The sequence below is a fragment of the Orcinus orca genome, chromosome 6 (assembly GCF_937001465.1).
Source record: "Orcinus orca chromosome 6, mOrcOrc1.1, whole genome shotgun sequence".
NCBI lineage: Eukaryota > Metazoa > Chordata > Mammalia > Artiodactyla > Delphinidae > Orcinus > Orcinus orca.
This window is the reverse complement of record NC_064564.1, coordinates 107,472,120-107,490,010: the sequence shown is the minus strand read 5'-3', so window position 1 is coordinate 107,490,010 and position 17,891 is coordinate 107,472,120. Positions and strand designations below refer to the sequence as shown.

General features: G+C 49.4%; 1 protein-coding gene across 1 annotated transcript in view; it reads right to left on the bottom strand.

Annotated features, from left to right (window-relative positions):
* Positions 1-17,891, bottom strand: part of GSN (gelsolin) — a 56,693-nt gene that overhangs the window by 37,233 nt on the left and 1,569 nt on the right. The window contains exon 2 of the mRNA XM_012532866.3: positions 7,409-7,497. The gene's annotated coding sequence lies outside the window, so the exon portion shown is untranslated. The remainder of the gene's footprint in view (positions 1-7,408; positions 7,498-17,891) is intronic.

Sequence of the window (17,891 nt, the reverse complement as noted above, 5' to 3'; positions counted from 1 at the left end):
GCAATATTGTAACAAATTCAATAAAGACTTAAAAAAAAAAGTGCTTTCAATTTTGATCTTTCCTGGGCTAGCGATATGCTGTACTATTCTCTGTTGTGATGCTGGGCTGCGGCCGCTCCCAGACAGCCATGCGATCACCAGAGGAAACAACCGGTACACTCATAACGATTCTGCACCCAGACAGCCATTCTGTTTTTTCACTGTCAGGACAGTATTCAACAAATTACATGAGATAATCAACACTTTATTATAAAGTAGGCTTTGTGTTAGATTTTGCCCAAGTGTAGGCTAATGTAAGTGTTCTGAGCACATTTAAGGTAGGCTAGGCTAAGCTATGACATGTGAAGGCAAGGTAGGTTAGGTGTATTAAATGCATTGTGACTTAAGATATTTTCAACTTATTGGGACGTAACCCCATTTTAAGTTAAGGAAGATCTGTGCTATCTATCATCTTTTGAATCTCACGTCCACTGTCGCAGGCCCTGTCCCTTGGAAGTGTATGCCATAAACCTTGCCCTGGGTTCACACACTGTGTCCCTTGCTCCATGATTCCCATCTGTTGTGTGAAGGTCAAGGAGGACAGGCTCTGGGACTGACTCCTAGTACTATCAACCGTTACCTACACGACCTTGCAAAAGTTACTCCCCTTCTCAGTGCCTCAGTTTCTTTGGCTATAAAATGGAAATGATATTGACATTTACCTAAGAAGTCTTGTCGTGGGGATTGAAGGAGATATAGCAATTACAGGGCTTAGCCCAGGGCCTGACACACAGTGAGTCTATCAGATGTTTGCTGTATTGTTACAACTGTGCCCACGTATCTGTACCACATCCTGTGTGCTGCCTACCAGGCTCGCTCGACCCCAGCCCCTACTGTGCATCAGACACTCTATCACGTTAGTCCAATTCAACCAAAGAGCTACAAGGAGGCTATGCCTCCTCCCCTACGGGAGAGAAATCCAAGGCTCAGGGAGGGGCGATAACCTGCAGGAGGTCACACAGCCAGAAAGGGTGAAGCTGGGAGTTGCACACAGGTCTGGGCATCCAGAGAGACAGAAAGTAGATTAGTGGTGGGCTAGGAGGTGGGTGTGCAGAGTGCTGGCCAGCAGGCACAGACACCTTTTAGGGGTGATGAGGGGTGATAAAAATGTTCTCAAACTGGATTGTGGTGACACTGGCATCCCTCATGTAAGTTTACTAAAAATTACTGAATTAATTAAAACCAGTGAATTATATGTATGTAAATTATATGTAAACTTACTCCAGCAATTTACGTAAGTTATACTGCAATAAAGCTGGTTTTGGTTTTGGTTTTTTAAAGCCCATGCGCTTCCCGGGCACCATTCCCAAGGCATTCAGCAAGAAGAGTGCTCTCCGTGAGTTCGTGCTGACGGTCAAGCAGAGGCTGAGCAGCCCCTCTGAGGCCCAGGGGAAAGCAGCCACGAGCCACATGGTTCCCAAACACCTCTACAGACCAGGTGTGCAGCAGAGTTACCTGGGAGCTCCTGAAAACCCCACGCCCAGCGTCTGTCTATAGCTCGGGGTGGGGGGGGGGGCCTGGGAACCTGGGGTGATGAGGCTCAACCTGGACTGGGAAACGCTCATCAAAGCCCAACATCTCCTCTCGCACTTGGGGAAACTGAGGCCAGGCAGCACTGGGGACTTGCCAGATCTAGTCCATCAAGCAGTGGGAGGGCCTGGGCTGGAATTGGGGCCGCTTCCTGGTTCCTTCTCTCCTTCCCTCCTCCTCCCGCCCCACTCCTCCCTGGCCCTCAGCCTCCTGGTGACTCAGGGCTCTGAGTCATCCAGGGGCACCAGAGAGGAAACTTCTTAGGAAAAACAATCCCCAAACAAAGCTTCCCCTGATCTGGGGAACAGAATAGGCCCAGGGGGTTAAAAGAGGAAGGGGAGGAGAATACAGGATGGAGTTGGAAGCTGGGACCCCAAGACTTGGTCTTTCCTCTCCACCACTGAGCCCTAGAGAAGGCGCTTCCCTGCTCTGACCTCAGTTTCCCCTGAGTAAATAACACCTGCTCCTGCACATAGAAGCTCAATGTGGGCCAGGCAACATGATAAGTCCTTCTCAGCTTTGTCTTGCTGACAATGCTTCCCCAAAACTCATGGCTAGCATCATGCCCATTTTACAGATGGGGAAACTGAGACCCAGAAAGGTTCAGCCCAAAGTTACACAGTTAGGAAGTACAGAGCAGAGTCCAAACCCAGGGCTATCTGACTCCAAAGTACTACTCTCACTCCTTTTAAAAATACCTACACGTAGCGTGGCATGCTGATCTTGTCTCATAAACCGTGTAAGGTCAATGGCCCAGTAGGGGCTCAACCACACATGATTTTCTCCTTTCTTCCCTGTGTCAGGTCCTGCCTCAGGACTCCCCGGCCCAGTGGGGCACACACATGAACTTGGGTATTCACCCAAATGGCTCTAGGCAGCAGGAACACAAGGCAGGAAGCGCCCAGGGCCTGATGAACCACAAAGGAGCATCTGAGCAGGGTCTTGAAGGATGAATGGAGGTTTGTCTTTGGGGAACAGGGAACCAGCACGCCAGGCGGAGGGAACAGCAAAAGCAAACGCTCGGAGGTGTGCCCCCACTGGAAAATGCAAACACTGGCGAGGCATGCCTGGGGTTAAGACTTGGTGGGTAAACACTGGAGCGGCCTGACTGCTAGGGGTCCTGGCCTGATCTGAGGCAGTGGAGGATTTTTTAAGCCCGGAGAGACTAGGCTCGGAGCTGGTTTCATCTCCGCAGAGGGCCTGGCTGGCGGATGAACTGGGAGTCAGGGCTGGGACTTCCCCTGAGGCCTCCCCGGAGCTCCTCTTCCAAGCAGGCCTTGGGGACGACCCTAGATCCCTTGCTACTCACCCATGGGTCAGCGTCGCCCCTGAGGGCCTCTTCCTCCACCATAGCTGGGCTGGGCAGAGGACAGGCGGGCCTCTCCTGACCACATCAATCTAATCACATCGGCCTATAAATAGGGCCCTGCGGCTTAGTCTGAAATAGCTGTGCCAGGCCCAACTCCACAGGCACACGGTTCCAGAAATGCTCCTTCGCCTTGACGTAGTTAAAACCCAAAACTTCCTCAGGACACGACTGCTCATGCTCTAATTCGCTTTCTTAAACACGAGGCAGTGGGCTGGGGGAAGAGCCCACCCACCTACTGCAGCCTATTGGACATGGGCCTTGTAGCTGCTCCTCTGCTTCCCGCTCTCTGGGGACGCTGAGCAAGTCACTACCTCTCTCTGGGCCTCAGTCTCCCCAAATGTAAACTGGGAGGTTGCACTTGATATCCTTGGGGCCCTTCTAGCCAGGATGCTCCCCAGAATTGTCTAGGGGACATTGTTACCCCTTTCCCAGTCTACTTGGGAACTTTGAAATTGTCAGTATTTTTTTTTTTAAATGTTGAGCCTTCTTCTAATTCATTTATTTTTTTATGTTTGGCTGTGTTGGGTCTTCGTTTCTGTGTGAGGGCTTTTTCTAGTTGTGGCGAGCGGGGGCCACTCTTCATCGCGGTGCGCGGGCCTCTCACTGTCGTGGCCTCTCTTGTTGCGGAGCGCAGGCTCCAGACGCGCAGGCTCAGTAGTTGTGGCTCACGGGCCTAGTTGCTCCGCGGCATGTGGGATCTTCCCAGACCAGGGCTCGAACCCGTGTCCCCTGCATTAGCAGGCAGATTCTCAACCACTGCGCCACCAGGGAAGTCCTGTCAGTATTTTAAAAATTAGACTTGCAATAAATACTTGAGACAGGCCCAAGCCATGCCACTGAAGGGCTGGATGACCTTGGAGGAGTCACTATCCCTCTCTGGGCCCCAGATTCCTCAGTCATAAGATGAAGGTGCTGGTAGATGGATGCCTGAGGTCTATGACTTTATTTTAATTAAAAATTTTTTTTGTTTGTTTAGTATTTATGAGAACCATGATAGGCCAGTCTTGTGCTGAGTGCTGGTGCTAAAAGACAGCTAAGACCTGGTCCAGCTCTCGGAGCCCAGCCCTGTGCCACACCCCAGTGGGGGAAGTGTAAAGGCATCTCCAAACCACTCGGCATCCCACTATAGGCTCCCTTCAGGGCTTCTGGGGACACCTTGTTTCCAGTTCACATTACAGATGTATGGCCACAGAGGAGGCCTCCCAAAGGGGCAGATCATGCCAAAGACGGGGCCATTACCAACCAACAGGGAAATAAAGATAACCAAGCCACCACTAGGTACCAGGCATATGCTTAGGACTTTACTTCCCCATCATTAATCCTCAACAACCCTAATATCACCCCCATTTCACAGAGGAGGAAACTGAGGCTGAAAGGGGTTAAAGGACATGTCAAGGGGCACATAGCAAGTCAGAGCCAGAGTGATGCTCAGACCTGCTTGCCTCTGGAGCCCAGGGTGTAACCAAACCCCAGCGAAACACCTCAGGAGGGCCAGCCAATGGGGGAATGACCCAACAGGACACAGAACAGAAAGAGGCACAGAGCATTTTACTGTGTGTGTGTAGGTGGGTGGGACTGACAAGGCTTCACCCAGTGATACTCATTCTCTCCAACCAGTTCACAGTGTTGCCTCTTTGATCCGCCCTCCCCTCTGCCTCCCACCAACAGCTGATTGTTCTCAAATCCCATTGCTCAAGCCACCCCTCAGCTCAAGACCTGCCACGGCTCCCTGACACCCAGAGGATCAGGACCCTGCGTTCAAAGCCTCTCCCACACGCGCTCTCCCAGTCTCCCCACCTCAACCCCACCCTCCTGCTTTAGCCACTCTGCTCACTAGTCCCCAAGCACAGAGGTTCCAGCAGGGGGCCAAGCCTTTGCACGGGCACCTCCCTTGCCTGGAATGCCCATCCTCTCAGCCTCGTGCCTGACTCAGGGGGAAGCCCTCTGTGGCTCCCAGGGCCCCAGGCATCAGCCACTGCAAGTCTGGATCTCCCAGGGCAGGACAGGGTCTGATTCACCTCCTCTCCCCAGTGCAGAAGTTCAGCAATGAAAAAAATGCAAGGAGCCCAGAGAACACTACCCAGTACACATTTCAGGGCTGCCCAACACCAAGCCTTCTACTGAGGAACAGCGTCAGGATGCCACAGTGTGGAAGAGCCAGAAATTACAGCCTCGGGGCTCATCAGGGTGGGGCTTGTGACTCTCTTTCAAGGGTTCTAATAATGAAATCGGGGCAAACCTCTCCCCTACTTTAAAACTTCCAGTGGTTCCCCAGGGGTCTAGGAAAAAGTCCAAACCCTAACCAAGGTCCCCAAGGGCCCACACGACCAAGGTGCTGCCTGGTCTCCAGGCCCTTCTCTTGTCGTGCTCCCTTCTTTGAGTTCCTCAAGGCCACACTCATGCTGTTCCCTCTGCCTGGGGCTCTGTCCCTACCCACTCAGCCACCTTCTACTTCTTCTTCAGGTCTGAGGGTTTTCAGGAAGGCCTCCCTCATCTGTCCAGACAAGATCCCATCACACCCACCCAATCCCATATGCTCCCATAACGCTGGTCCTTTCCTTCATAGCTGAGGAAAGAATGAATTTGTTATGTGTAGAACAATGTATGTAAGACCCAAGACGGTAAGACCATGAGGGTTGGAAAAATCTCGTTCGTTGCTGATTCGCCATCACCCAGTCCAGGGCCCAAATTTCTGTCAGGTGAATGCAGGCATGAATGAATGAACGAATGAATGAACTACGTTACTATAGTATCGTATATATAGTAACTATGTTATTATACGTGTAACTCGAGAAAGAAGTAGTCAGAATCCTGCTGAATGTTTGAGGAGAAAAACCAGGGCCCTGATTAGGAAGGTCAGAGAAGTAGGAGATAAAGTGAACGGTGCAGCCCACCAGAAGCAAAAAGAAGAGAGAGCTTCCAGAAGGAGGAGGTACCCAAGGCTCCAGAGAGGTAGGACATGGAGAGCGGAGGAAACACCACTGGATTTTGACAAGGAGGAGGTCACTGGCGGGGTCCCATCAGAGGTGGGCGTGAGGTAGGGTACAGCACAGGGATGGAGGAGGGAAGGGGTGAACATGTAAAGCCCTCAGCTGACAGGTACTCACTCGGTGGCTGCTCACTTCTGCAGAAGTGGGAAAGCAGAAGATGGTTCCTGTGTCATTGTCGCCAAAAGCATTAACACAGCGTAACTCTTTCTGGTGACGGATCACTCTGAGGCACTTCGGCTCTGGGAGTTGTCGGGGCTCGGTCTCAAAATCAGGAGCATCAGAACCAAGACGGCCCCCATCCCTCCTATCTGGGCAGCTTCAGGGCTGCCCCTTTATCTAGAACCCTCGGGATACGGCTACAATTGGACAAGTCCCCCTCTCAGGACCCAGCAGGCCTTGTAGGAATCCCCAGCTTTGAGGACACAACATTCTGGAGACCATCGGAAGACCCTTTCATCTAAGCTTGGGGAAAGAGGAACAGCTCCAGCTGCAGTTGGTTTGTCGTGTCACCACCCCACCCCCCCACCCCCCCACCCCCCCACCCCAAGCCAGCTGGGCTGCAAGGATGAGTAAGCCCTGAGGCATTCAGCCCCTTCTCCTTTTGGCAGCTAAGGGTGATGTCATGACCTGGAGGGGTGTTTTCCAGGCTCTCCGCACGATTGCTATCACAAACTCACTTCTTTCTGTTCCGACACTGGAAGCTGGGTTATTCCCCTAGGGCTGATACTTCCCCTTTCCACAGCTCACAAAGCCCTTCAGCATCTATGAGCTTGTGCAGTACTCACGACAACCTTGTTAGGTGAGTGGGGGAGACCAATGCACCCATTTTATAGGCAGAGAAACCGAGACCCGAGCTGGCACCTGAACCAGGTCTCCTGCTTCCAGCCGAGGACTCTGCACTCCACCCCCTGCCTCTCAGCCTCCTTCAGCGGGTCACCTGTGAACCTGATAGTCAGGCGGGCCCCGCCCTGCCGGCCATCCCAGGTGGGTATGACTCATCCACTTTCCCCATGACTCACACTTCTCACTCCTCCTATGGTCAACAAGCCTGGAGCCTCCTTGGCAGCCGTACCCCAGCTTTTCTCACCTCTCCAAAGAATTCCTACACCTCCTCCTCACGGGAGTCCACCCTCTTACAGAAGCGCTAACAGAGGCCTTGAGAGGGAAAGCGCTTTCCCACAGTCACCCAGCACGCAAGCAGCACAGCCAGGCTCGGGGCCCAGGAGCCCTGGCACCCAGCCCAGTTCTTGCCTCTTCCCCACGGGATCACCCTTGTCTGGCCTCCCTCTCAAGGGACCGTGAGGGGTAAATGAAGTAATGAGCAGAAGCATTTGCTGAGCCTTACTAGAAAAACCTCGGCGACTGCCTTTGAATCCACTTGTGGCGACCAGCAGCTGCTTCCACAGTCCCCTCCAGACTCCCCTGGGCAGCCAGGGCTAGGTTTAGAAGGACGCCAGGGTGTCTGCACTGCTCTACCTACCTTGCAGCCTGCTGGGTGAAGACGGTTGCTCCTGTTGGGAGGTGTCAGGACCAAGGCGGAAGCACGGTACAGGACGTTATCAGCACCACCTGTAAAGAAAGGGCCAAGACTCCCAGGGTCAGGGGCTCAGGGTCATCTGGTCAAAGCCCCATTTGATACTTCCACTCGTCCCCAATCCCCACCCCCCCTCCACACCAAGGTCACATAGCCCCTACTTGCACACCTCCAGCCACGGGGCACTCACTTCCTGCCAAGGCTGCAAGACCTTCTGTTGGACAGTCTGGCTGGTTAAAAGGCTTGTCACAAGGATGTGCTAAGATCTCTCTTCCCATGCCTCATACACACTAGTCCTAACTCTACCCTCTGGGGTCACCCAGAACAGGTCTGCCACCCTGCTTCCCACTGTCTCCATAGAGACTTGAAGACAATGACCCTGGGCCCCTCAAGTCTTCTGCAAGTTGTACACCCCCCTTCCTCCAGCTCTTCCTGAGATCAAGGTGTCTGGTTCCCTCCCCCTGCTTCCCTGATCTACTTCAAACGAACCCGGTCCCTACTGACAGCACAAGGCTCAGAATTCAACATTTAGCCGAGCTCTATCCAGGGCAGGGCAAGCAGAATTCTCACCTCCATCATTCTAGATATCATGCCTCTATTAATGCAGCCTAAAGTCCCATGAGCATTGAAGGTAACCTCACTGCATGACTGAATTTAGCTTATGGTCAACTTCAGAGCTGTGGTTCAAGATCCTGGAGTTAGACAAAAATGGCCCCTCATTTAACTAATATGTAACTTAACCAAGTTCCTTCATCTTTCTGAGTCCCAGTTTTCTTCTCTGTAAAAGAGGGATTATGTTAGAACCTATCCCATAGGCTCATTATGAGGATTAAATGAGATAAAATATGTCTAGGGTTTTGAACAGTGTATGTGCTTACTCTGATTATTAATCTCTAAGCCTTTTTCTAAAAATTATATCTTTCTCATCCTGTACTGGTGCAGATTGGGGACCCAAGCTGTTTACATGCCATGTCCCCACCACTATGCTTAGCATTGCTCTATTATTGTAAGACTGTATTATCACTATCTGGTGATGGGTCTCTCTCTCCCATCAGACTGTGAGCTCCATTAGACTGTTTTGCCTTTGAAACTCCAGCGCTGGCACGTGACCTAGCAAACAGCAGGACCAGTGCGTATATGCTGGATGACTAAACGAAGGGCCAGCCTACGCCGGCCCCGGAGTAGATAGTGCAGCCCAGTCTTTCAGCTCCCACACTTTCAGGGACAACCTGGATCGTCACCCTACCTCACTCCCAGACCCATTCACAGCTCGTCCACATTCAGGGAGCAGCTGAGCACACTCGCTCCTGCCTGAACTGGTAAATTTCTCTGCACAAACCTCCAAGCCAAGGGGAGACAGTCCAAGATTCCAAATTCAGTGGAGCCCTGCAGGCTCCTGGGATTAAGACACAAATGAACCCTATTCTTAGCTGACAGTAAATGGCTCAGACAGTCCTGAGGATGTCTGCATTGTGAGTGGCACCAGTGCATAGCAAGGGATCTGGAAAGAGGTTGGGCGCTTATCTGGGCCCCATGACCTAGATGCCCCTAAATGCCACCTCCATGGGCCCTCTTCAAAGAGTTCCACAGAAACTTCCCAGTTCCACGGGATAGATCAAAGTAGAGCTGGGTTCCTGCAAATGACTAATGACGTCCCACTTTCTGTTAACTCCCTGAGGACAAACCTTTCAAATCCAGCCCCCTTCTCTGACACACCTCCAAATCTCACGCTCATCCTCACCGGCAGTGCTGCATTTGTTCCCAAGTGCCACCTGTTTCACCCTCAATGCTCTCCATCTCAGCATCAGCACCGTCACCCACCATGTACACACGGGGCCAGGCCAGACACCGAGGCACCCACCTCTTCAGTCTTCCCTGCTCTGTCACGCTCAGCTGCAAAACTGCCTGCTGGTTCTACCCTAATGCATCCACTTCTCCCCACCCCGACTGCCAACATTTTGGTCCAGGCACCATTGCCTCTCACCTGGGATACTGCAGTGCTTCCTACCTGGTCCTCCTGCTTCCTCTCTCCTCGCCTACAAAGCAAGCCCAGACCACTGTTACTCCTCTGCTCAGACTCGACCATGGCTCCCCGACAGCCCCCAGGTAAAACACAAGATCCTCAGCGAACCTTTCAAAGCCTTTTACGATCTGCCCCCATCAGCGCCTTGAGCCTCAGCTCTCATCAGTTCCTGTCTTCCACCCACACCCCTCCAAGCTCCAGCCAGAGGCAGCTGCACTCTGTTCCTTGAATCTTCCTGTAATCTTTGCACAGACTGTTTCCTCTGTTCCCAAACTCTCTTCCATCCCTCCTGTTCTTTTCTCCCGCTCATGATCAAGCCCAGCTTTCCTCCAAGAGCTCTCCTCTAACCTCCCCTTCCCCCATGAGGCTGAGCTCCTCTGAGCCACCACCCATCTCCCCTGTCACACTGTTAATGGTCTGTTTCCAAGTCAGCCTCCCCCATCAGACCAAGACCTGCTCCTGGCTATCCCAGCGACTAGTCTAGGGCCACCACAGCTCAAGATTCATCGAAGGAAAAAACTGGTAAATCACATGCATGCACACATGCGTGTACACATGTGTGCACACGTGCATAAACACTCATGCGCACACGCGTTCACAGAGACGGCAAAGGGTACAGGTGCTGCCATCTATGGGCAGAAAGAGCATTACACTCTTTTCCAGGCTCTGGACACCGAGAGCCCCAGAGTTTCAAACTCAACTGGGTTTAGAATTAGCTCCAGCTAACTCCAAGTTGGTCTGTTTCCCATTTTGGACCTTAAGGCTGCCACAACTTAGAAACAAGGTCCATAAACCACTAGCTCGAGTCTACCACCCACATGTTGGATGGAGCCATAAAGAGGAAGTGTCCTTCCAGTACTCACCGTCCCAGTCTGGGGCTCGCGTGGCGCCTGTTTGCTGAATTATATCTTAGGGAGGGAGAGAAGCACTTTCTAATAGTCAGAGCTGCCCACAAGTGGAAAGAGTGAGCAGAGAGCTTGCCGTTAGTGAAAGCGTACAAGCACCAGGAACCCCATCTGTCCGGGTGGCTGAAGAGGAGCTTTCTGCCCTGGAGGGGGGGGTGGTGGTTGGGGCAGAACAGAGGTGTTCTATCCTAAAAGACTGCTCCCAGCTCGCTGGGAGGACCCTCAGATTTGGTGGGGGCAACGTGTTATCCGTCCAGTAACGCCAGAAGGGTTCAAATGGCCGCCCCAATGACAACAGCTGTCATTTTTTGAGCACCTACCAAGTGTTAAATTCCTTACATACACCATGTCTCATCCTCACAATAACTCAGCCAGCAGATGTCACAGTCCCTATTTTGTGAAGGAAGAGCAGAAGTTCAGAGAGGTGAAGCAATGTGCTCAGGGTCACACAGCTAAGATGTCGGGCCAGCTCCCATCAAGTCAGGCTGCCTCCCCGATACCTTGGTCTCACTAAATTTCAAGCTATAAGGCTGGGCCTCTCGCTCACTAGAGAAAAATATAAAGCTCCACTTACTCTAGACCGGGGTTAGCAAACTTTGACAGTAAAGAGCCAGAGAGTGAGTATTTTAGGCTTTGCAGGCACATACCCTCTCTGTTGCATATACTTCCTTGTTTAGTTTTGGATTTTCTTTTTTACATCTTTACATCTAAAAAAATGTAAAAACCATTCTTAGCTTAGAGACATACAAAAACAGGCTGGGGCTTCCCCGGGGCTGTAGTTTGCAGCCTACAGCTACAAAAGAATAATATTTATAATCTTGAGTATAAAAACTTCTGGTGGAAATGTTTATGCCAAATGCTAGGTCCTTCAGCTGTATTTCTCCCCCTTCAGATGGCTTCCTACTGAGTCACTCTCTCCTGAAGAAGAGCCCTACCTCGCTCTGCAATTAGGTAGCAAAATATTTCAAGGGCTGTTCAGATTCTAGAAACTCATAACTGTGGACCAAATACAGTTCAACTCAGTGTTGTGAAGAGAGGAGGGAGGCAAATACGATGGGTAGAAAGAACCTCAAAGAGAAGACATCAAGAGATGTGGGCTCTAGTCTGGGCCCTTACCAAAGGATTTAGAACCTTACTGTGCAAAGTGTGGTCCCTGACCCAGCAACATCTGCATTACCTGCAAGCCTGTTAGAAATGCAGAGTGTCAGGCCCCACTCCAGACCTATGGAGCCAGAATCGCATTTTCACAAAATCCCCAGGTGATTTGTGTGCAAGATAAGTTTGAGATGCTCTAGAACATCCCTTACAACCAACTGCAACATTGTTAACAAAACCCTTCCCCCGAGGAGAGAAAGGGTCCAAAGGCATCTTTTTTTATGTTGTAATATTAAGTCTCTGCCCTAACGTCTGCACCACTGACCTCAAAAAGCTTGAGGTCACCCACTTTAGGATGCACAATCAGGAGACCAAGACCTGCCGCTGGATCTTGTGATTAAGCCTTTGACTGGTGGAAAAGTAGACCCAGGCAGACCAGAGAAGGTGCCCATCCCCATTTCACAGTGGCGGAAACCGGCTAGAGAGGAAAATGACTTTCGCAGGACAACATTGCCAGGACAGACTCGGGGTCTGACCATGACCAAGTTCCTTTCTTCCCAGGTCTTGGGTTTAATAATAACTGAAATCCTTTCGGTTTAGACCAGAACTTTTGAAATCTCACAAGTGGTGGAGCAGAAATCAGAGAACTTGCTTTGTGCTTTAGGAAATTCACTTGCTCTCTCTGGGCATTAGCATCCCTGGCCAGGAAGTGAGGAGGTGGGACCAAGCAACTCCCGAGGTCCAGCTGTTATGGTCGGAATCTGGAAACGGTTTCAAGGCGAGGAGGCAGTCAGGAGAGAAGCCTGCAGCAGAGGGTGACCACAATCACAACAAAGTCTCTGCACTGGAAACAAAAAGGCAAGTCCCTCTGTCCTAAGCATGGAGGCAGAGCAGTGACCGGGCACAAGCTCAAGGTCTTACGGCAAGTGCCAAGCAGAAACTGGAGTGAGAACAGATCCTCTCTGCCTCTTCAGCCTGGGATCTTAATCGTCATCCCTTACTGATGCTGAACTGTGCAGATCTACAGGCATACCTCGTTATATTGCACTTCTGTTTATTGTGCTTCATAGATACTGTGTTTTTCACAAATTGAAGGTGTGTGGCACCCTTTGAGCAAATGGCCTTGTGGCATCATTCTCCCGACAACATTTGCTCACTTTGTGTCTCTGTGTCACATTTTGGTAATTCTCGCCATATTTCAGACTTTTTCATGATTATTATATTTGTGATGGTGACCTGTCATCAATGATCTTTGCTGTTACTACTACGACTCGCTGAAGTCTCAGATGATGGGTAGCATTTTTTAGCAATAAAGCATTTTTGAATTAAGGTATGTACATTTTTTTTTTTAGACAGAATGCTATTGCACACTTAATAGACTACAGTATAGTGTAAACATAACTTTCACATGAGCTATGAAACCAAAAACCTTGTGTGACGCGCTCTCTTGCGATATTCACTTTATTGTAGTATCTGGAATCGAACCCACAATACCTCCAACTTATGCCTGTATTTGCTAAATGAAGAAATGAAGTAGATGTTTCAGGAAAATGGTCCCTGAGCCTTCTAACAGGACAGCTTGCCTTTTGATAACCAGCTTCCAATGCTCCTTAAAGAATGCTGCCACCCTTGTGAATGGCTGGTGGAAATAAAGAACTGCTACAACCTTTCAAGGGTGGCAATTTGGCAAAATGTAGCAAAAGCTGTAAATACATCATTTTTGACCCAACAACTTCATTTCTTGGGCTCTCTTGTAGAAAATAATGAAAGAGGAATATTTTATGCACTACAATGTTCATTGCAGGATTGTTTATGAACAGCCTGGATGCCTAATAATACAGGATCAGTTAAGTGAACAATTCACACCATAGATACAATAATAGAGAATAATAAAAAATCAGGTCAGCATTTATCATTTTAATAATAAAAACGTAAAACTTGTTTTTTACAAATAAAATGCATTATTTCACTTCTTTAATTCCCCCAGACTATTGGAATGAAAGATTTTAAATAAACATGCATTTATCTACTTAGGTAGAATATACTTTTGTTTTCTAATCATTTTTTATTTTTTAACATCTTTATTGGAATATAATTGCTTTACAATGGTGTATTAGTTTCTGCTTTATAACAAAGTGAATCAGCTATACATAATACACACATCCCCATATCTCCTCCCTCTTGCGTCTCCCTCTCACCCTCCCTATCCCACCCCTCTAGGTGGTCACAAAGCACCGAGCTGATCTCCCTGTGCTATGCGGCTGCTTCCCACTAGCTATCTATTTTACATTTGGTAGTGTATATATGTCCATGCCACTCTCTCACTTTGTCCCAGCTTACCCTTCCCCCTCCTCGTGTCCTCAGGTCCATTCTCTAGTAGGTCTGCATCTTTATTCCCGTCCTGCCCCTAGGTTCTTCATGACCATTTTTTTTTTTGATTCCATACATATGTGTTAGCATACGGTATTTGTTTTTCTCTTCCTGACTTACTTCACTCTGTATGACAGACTCTAGGTCCATCCACCTCACTACAAATAACTCAATTTCGTTTCTTTTTATGGCTGAGTAAGTATACTTTTAAAACTCTTTTAAAAATTAAATTTAGAGTACTAAATAACATGAAAAAATATTTATGTTATAACGTTGGAAAAAAACTGAAAGGAATAGAAGATTACAAACGTGGTATGACCACAATTATATGGGGGTAAAAAAAAAAAAAATGTGCTGAAAATATCAGGAAGGAAATGCACCCAAATGTTAGCGGCGATTATCTCATGTTGGCAGAATTATGGACAGTTCTTATTTTTTTATGCTATTTTTATTTTCTAGATTTTCTATCATAAAGAGTTATATTTAGAACAAGAAAAAAAGTCATTGGAAGAGGCGGGGAAAAGTACCCGTATCCCATGGGTATCCCACCCATACCACTTTGCCACTCCCCCCAAATTAACTGGTATTTACTGAGTACCCACCAAGGGCCCAGCACAGCCACAGCCACTATAAAAGGAAAATTAAGGGCCAAGCCCCACCCTGAAGGCTCACATATACCGGGTATATATTCTTTGTCTGGCAAATAAGCGGAGCCCAGATGATATCCTTGCTGAAGCTGGAAAGAAATAAGGTTGTTTGCTTAACCAGTTCAGCAGAATAAATAAATCTACTCCCACTGGTGCGGTGGCGCCTTCATCCGAGTTCCCTGAGAAGCTCTGCGGCTCTAACTGCTGCTGGAGCCCCCTTGGGAAGAGCATGTTTCAGGGATACATTACAGCCCAGGAAGAAAACTGTTACCCCTCAGTCCAAGCATTGAATGTAAGAGGTTCTGAGGCAGAACCAGCAAGGTACTGGAAGGAGTAGGATGGGGGGCCTGGGAAGGAACCTAACTGGCCACGTGGTCCCTGGGGACCCCTGGGCATGAGAGCTCACATCTCCAGGCCTCAGTTTCCTCATCTGTGAAATGGGACCCATAACAACCTCAGGGCTACCGTGAGGCTCAAAAAAGAGAAAGTAAGGCATTTCAGCTCTCTAGGCTGAACATCAATTTCCTTATCTGTAAAACTCAGTCAATATCTCCTCCCTAGTAGAGCTGTTAAAAGATTAAACAAGGCAGTGAAGACAAAAAGTGAACACAGACAGTAAGAATACTACAGACAGGGGCCCTCATCCTTATTGCTTATGGAACAGGGACTAGGATACATGAATGAATCCTAGGCCTCAACTTCCCTATCTGTAAAATGGGCAACCAATTCAACACACAAAGACCAAATTTATGAACAGTAGCTGAATCTCCAGCTGGCACTGGTGCAAGTCACTTAAACAAAAATGATTGCTGTGGGCTCACTTTATGCTTACAGACGTGCGGGTCCCATGTTCCTGCACTGAGCACAAAGCCCTGACTCAGAGGCCACCAGAGCTGGGAAAGCCTGATGTTATTCTATCCACCCCCCTAGTGCCAGGAGGACACCGGGGCCCAGAGGAAGGCAAGGATTAGCTCAAGTCACCCAGTAGTTTGTCAGTGGCAAAACCAGGACCCAAGCCCAGGCCTTCTGCTGTCCAGCCTTGCCCACCACGCCTACTGCTGTCCTCTGCCCTGCCCTTAAATTGTTGATGTGGTCCCAGGCAGGGCAGGGGGGAGCAGTCAGTCTACAGCCGGGGGTGGAGAGTGGGGAAGAAAAACCAGAGAGCAGCAGGAACCCAGCCTGCCTGTGGTCTCCAAACTCTCAAACCACACCAGGCTGAAATATGACACAGGCTCACTCAGTTGAAAGGGAGGAGATATTTTTACTTAACATCCCCCAGCTGCCTGAACACTGGTCTCTTTCTTTCCCTCCCCCCCAAAATGCATAGCTCCTGGGACCTGGTTTTCCCTGCTTCTGCCAGCATTTTCTCAGGAAATAACCGTGGGGCAAGAGGGGTGCCCACTCTTCCTGGCTTCCTCAGAAGCTTTCCAGAGCATGGGCTCAAATGGTGAAAGGAGGGAGACTGGGCCTGGCTGGGCCCCCTGCTAACTCTCTGAGTGACCCTGGGCAAGTCTGTGTCCTCTCAGAGCCTGAACTCCCTAAAACGGAGGGGAGATGGACCTACACTCTGGAGTCCTGTAGACAGTACAGAAAAGCATGAGTTTACGCACAGTCCCAAGAGGCCCCTCCAGGCCTGTGTGCTGCAGAGCTGAGCTCCCCAAGCCACACACACTGATTTGCATCCCTCGTCACAGCCACAGCAAAACTCCCCCTCAGTTCTCATCATGTCAGGACTAAACAGAACCTCCGGGAGAACATTTAGTGCAGTGATTAAGAGCTACAGCTCTACAGTCAGACCTCCAGAATCCTGTCACCGACACCTAACAGCCTCACAGCCCGAGGCACATTATTTAGCCTATCTGAGCCTCAGTTTCCTCCTCTATAAAAGCGGATAATAGCAGCTACCTTAGAGGAACGGTTGTGAGGAACCAACAAAGTAATTAATGTTCCAGCGCTTGTTTTACTAAAAGGCAGCTTTTTACTATTATCACGGAGACCAACATCTCCATTTTACAGATGAGGTCACTGAGGCCCAACAAACTGGGACTTGTCCAAGGTCACTCAGAAGAACTCAGACTACAGCTCCACTCCCAGGTCAGTGTGTCTAACTTCTCTTAGCCCTACAATCTCTAATAACCAAATATACATGCTCAGCGACTAGATACAGGCTGTAAAGTTTTCTTGAAGAAATGCCTCAGCAAAGGATGACAGACCATACAGAAATCATCTCCATGACCTGGCAACTTCTCATGAGAGACCCAAACTGCCCACATGGAGTGGGGAGAAGTGACCCTCTGGCACTGGATGGCTAAGAAGTGTGAAGGCATCCAGTCTACAGCCCTTGCTTGTGCCAGCTTGGCAGACGTGCACACAAGGCTGTCAACAGGGGCCACCTCTTGGGAAAGAAGTGGGTTAGAGGGATGAAGCCCACTCTATACTCTTCTTTACCTTTGAATCTTTAACAATATTGTTTTGCTTTAAAAGTAAAACCCAACACTGAACAACTCAGAATAACAGCAACCTTATCCAATAGCTACAAGCCTATTGTCTGCTTTGAGATGAAATTTACTGCAGGTTCTGACAGGTTCTTCAGCTGGGCTTCCAGGATCTGCCACTCTAGTCCATTCCGTGGTCTCTGCTCTGGTTCAGACCTGCACTCTCTTGACCACCCAACAGCCTCCTCGGGATCTCCCTGCCTCCAGTTAGCCCCTTCCAATGCATCTGCTACATCAGCCACAAGATTAATGAGAGCTTTGATCACTGCCTTCAGGATAAAGTAATTCCAAGCCCTTAGTTTACAATCTAGTTCCATTTTGATTTACGGTCTCAACTCCCACCACTCCACCTTTCACTCATCTGCCATTCTAGCCATGTTGATTGTTCAGGAAACCTCAGTGCCTTTGCATGAGCTGTTCCAGCTTCTTAGAATGCCTTTTCCCCAATCGCTTTATGCCCTAGAAAACTATTACTCATCTCCAAGGCCTGGGTCGGCCAGACAGACTTAATCACCCCTTTAGGCTGAAGTAGCTCTCAGTATCGCATGTTTGTTCCAACCACTATAGATGAGAAGCATCTTGAGGACAAATAGCTTTGTCCTCCTCAAGGCTCTGGGGCCCCTCACAGGGTAAGACACAGAACATGGACCCAGAAGAGCGCTAAATCCAGGAAGGAGGGAAGGAAGGAAATGCCATGAGAGGCAACCCCTACAGCCTCCTCCTGGGAGCCGCTTGCTTTTCCAGATTCATGTCAGTCCACAATAAAAAAGACTATGGAAAATTCTGGAGGAAAGTTCCTTTCCCTGATTCACACGGAAACATTTGCTGCTGTGAAACTCACCCGGGTGCCAATGCAAGCTCCCCCGGCTGTTTACAATTTCCCTGGCATTTATA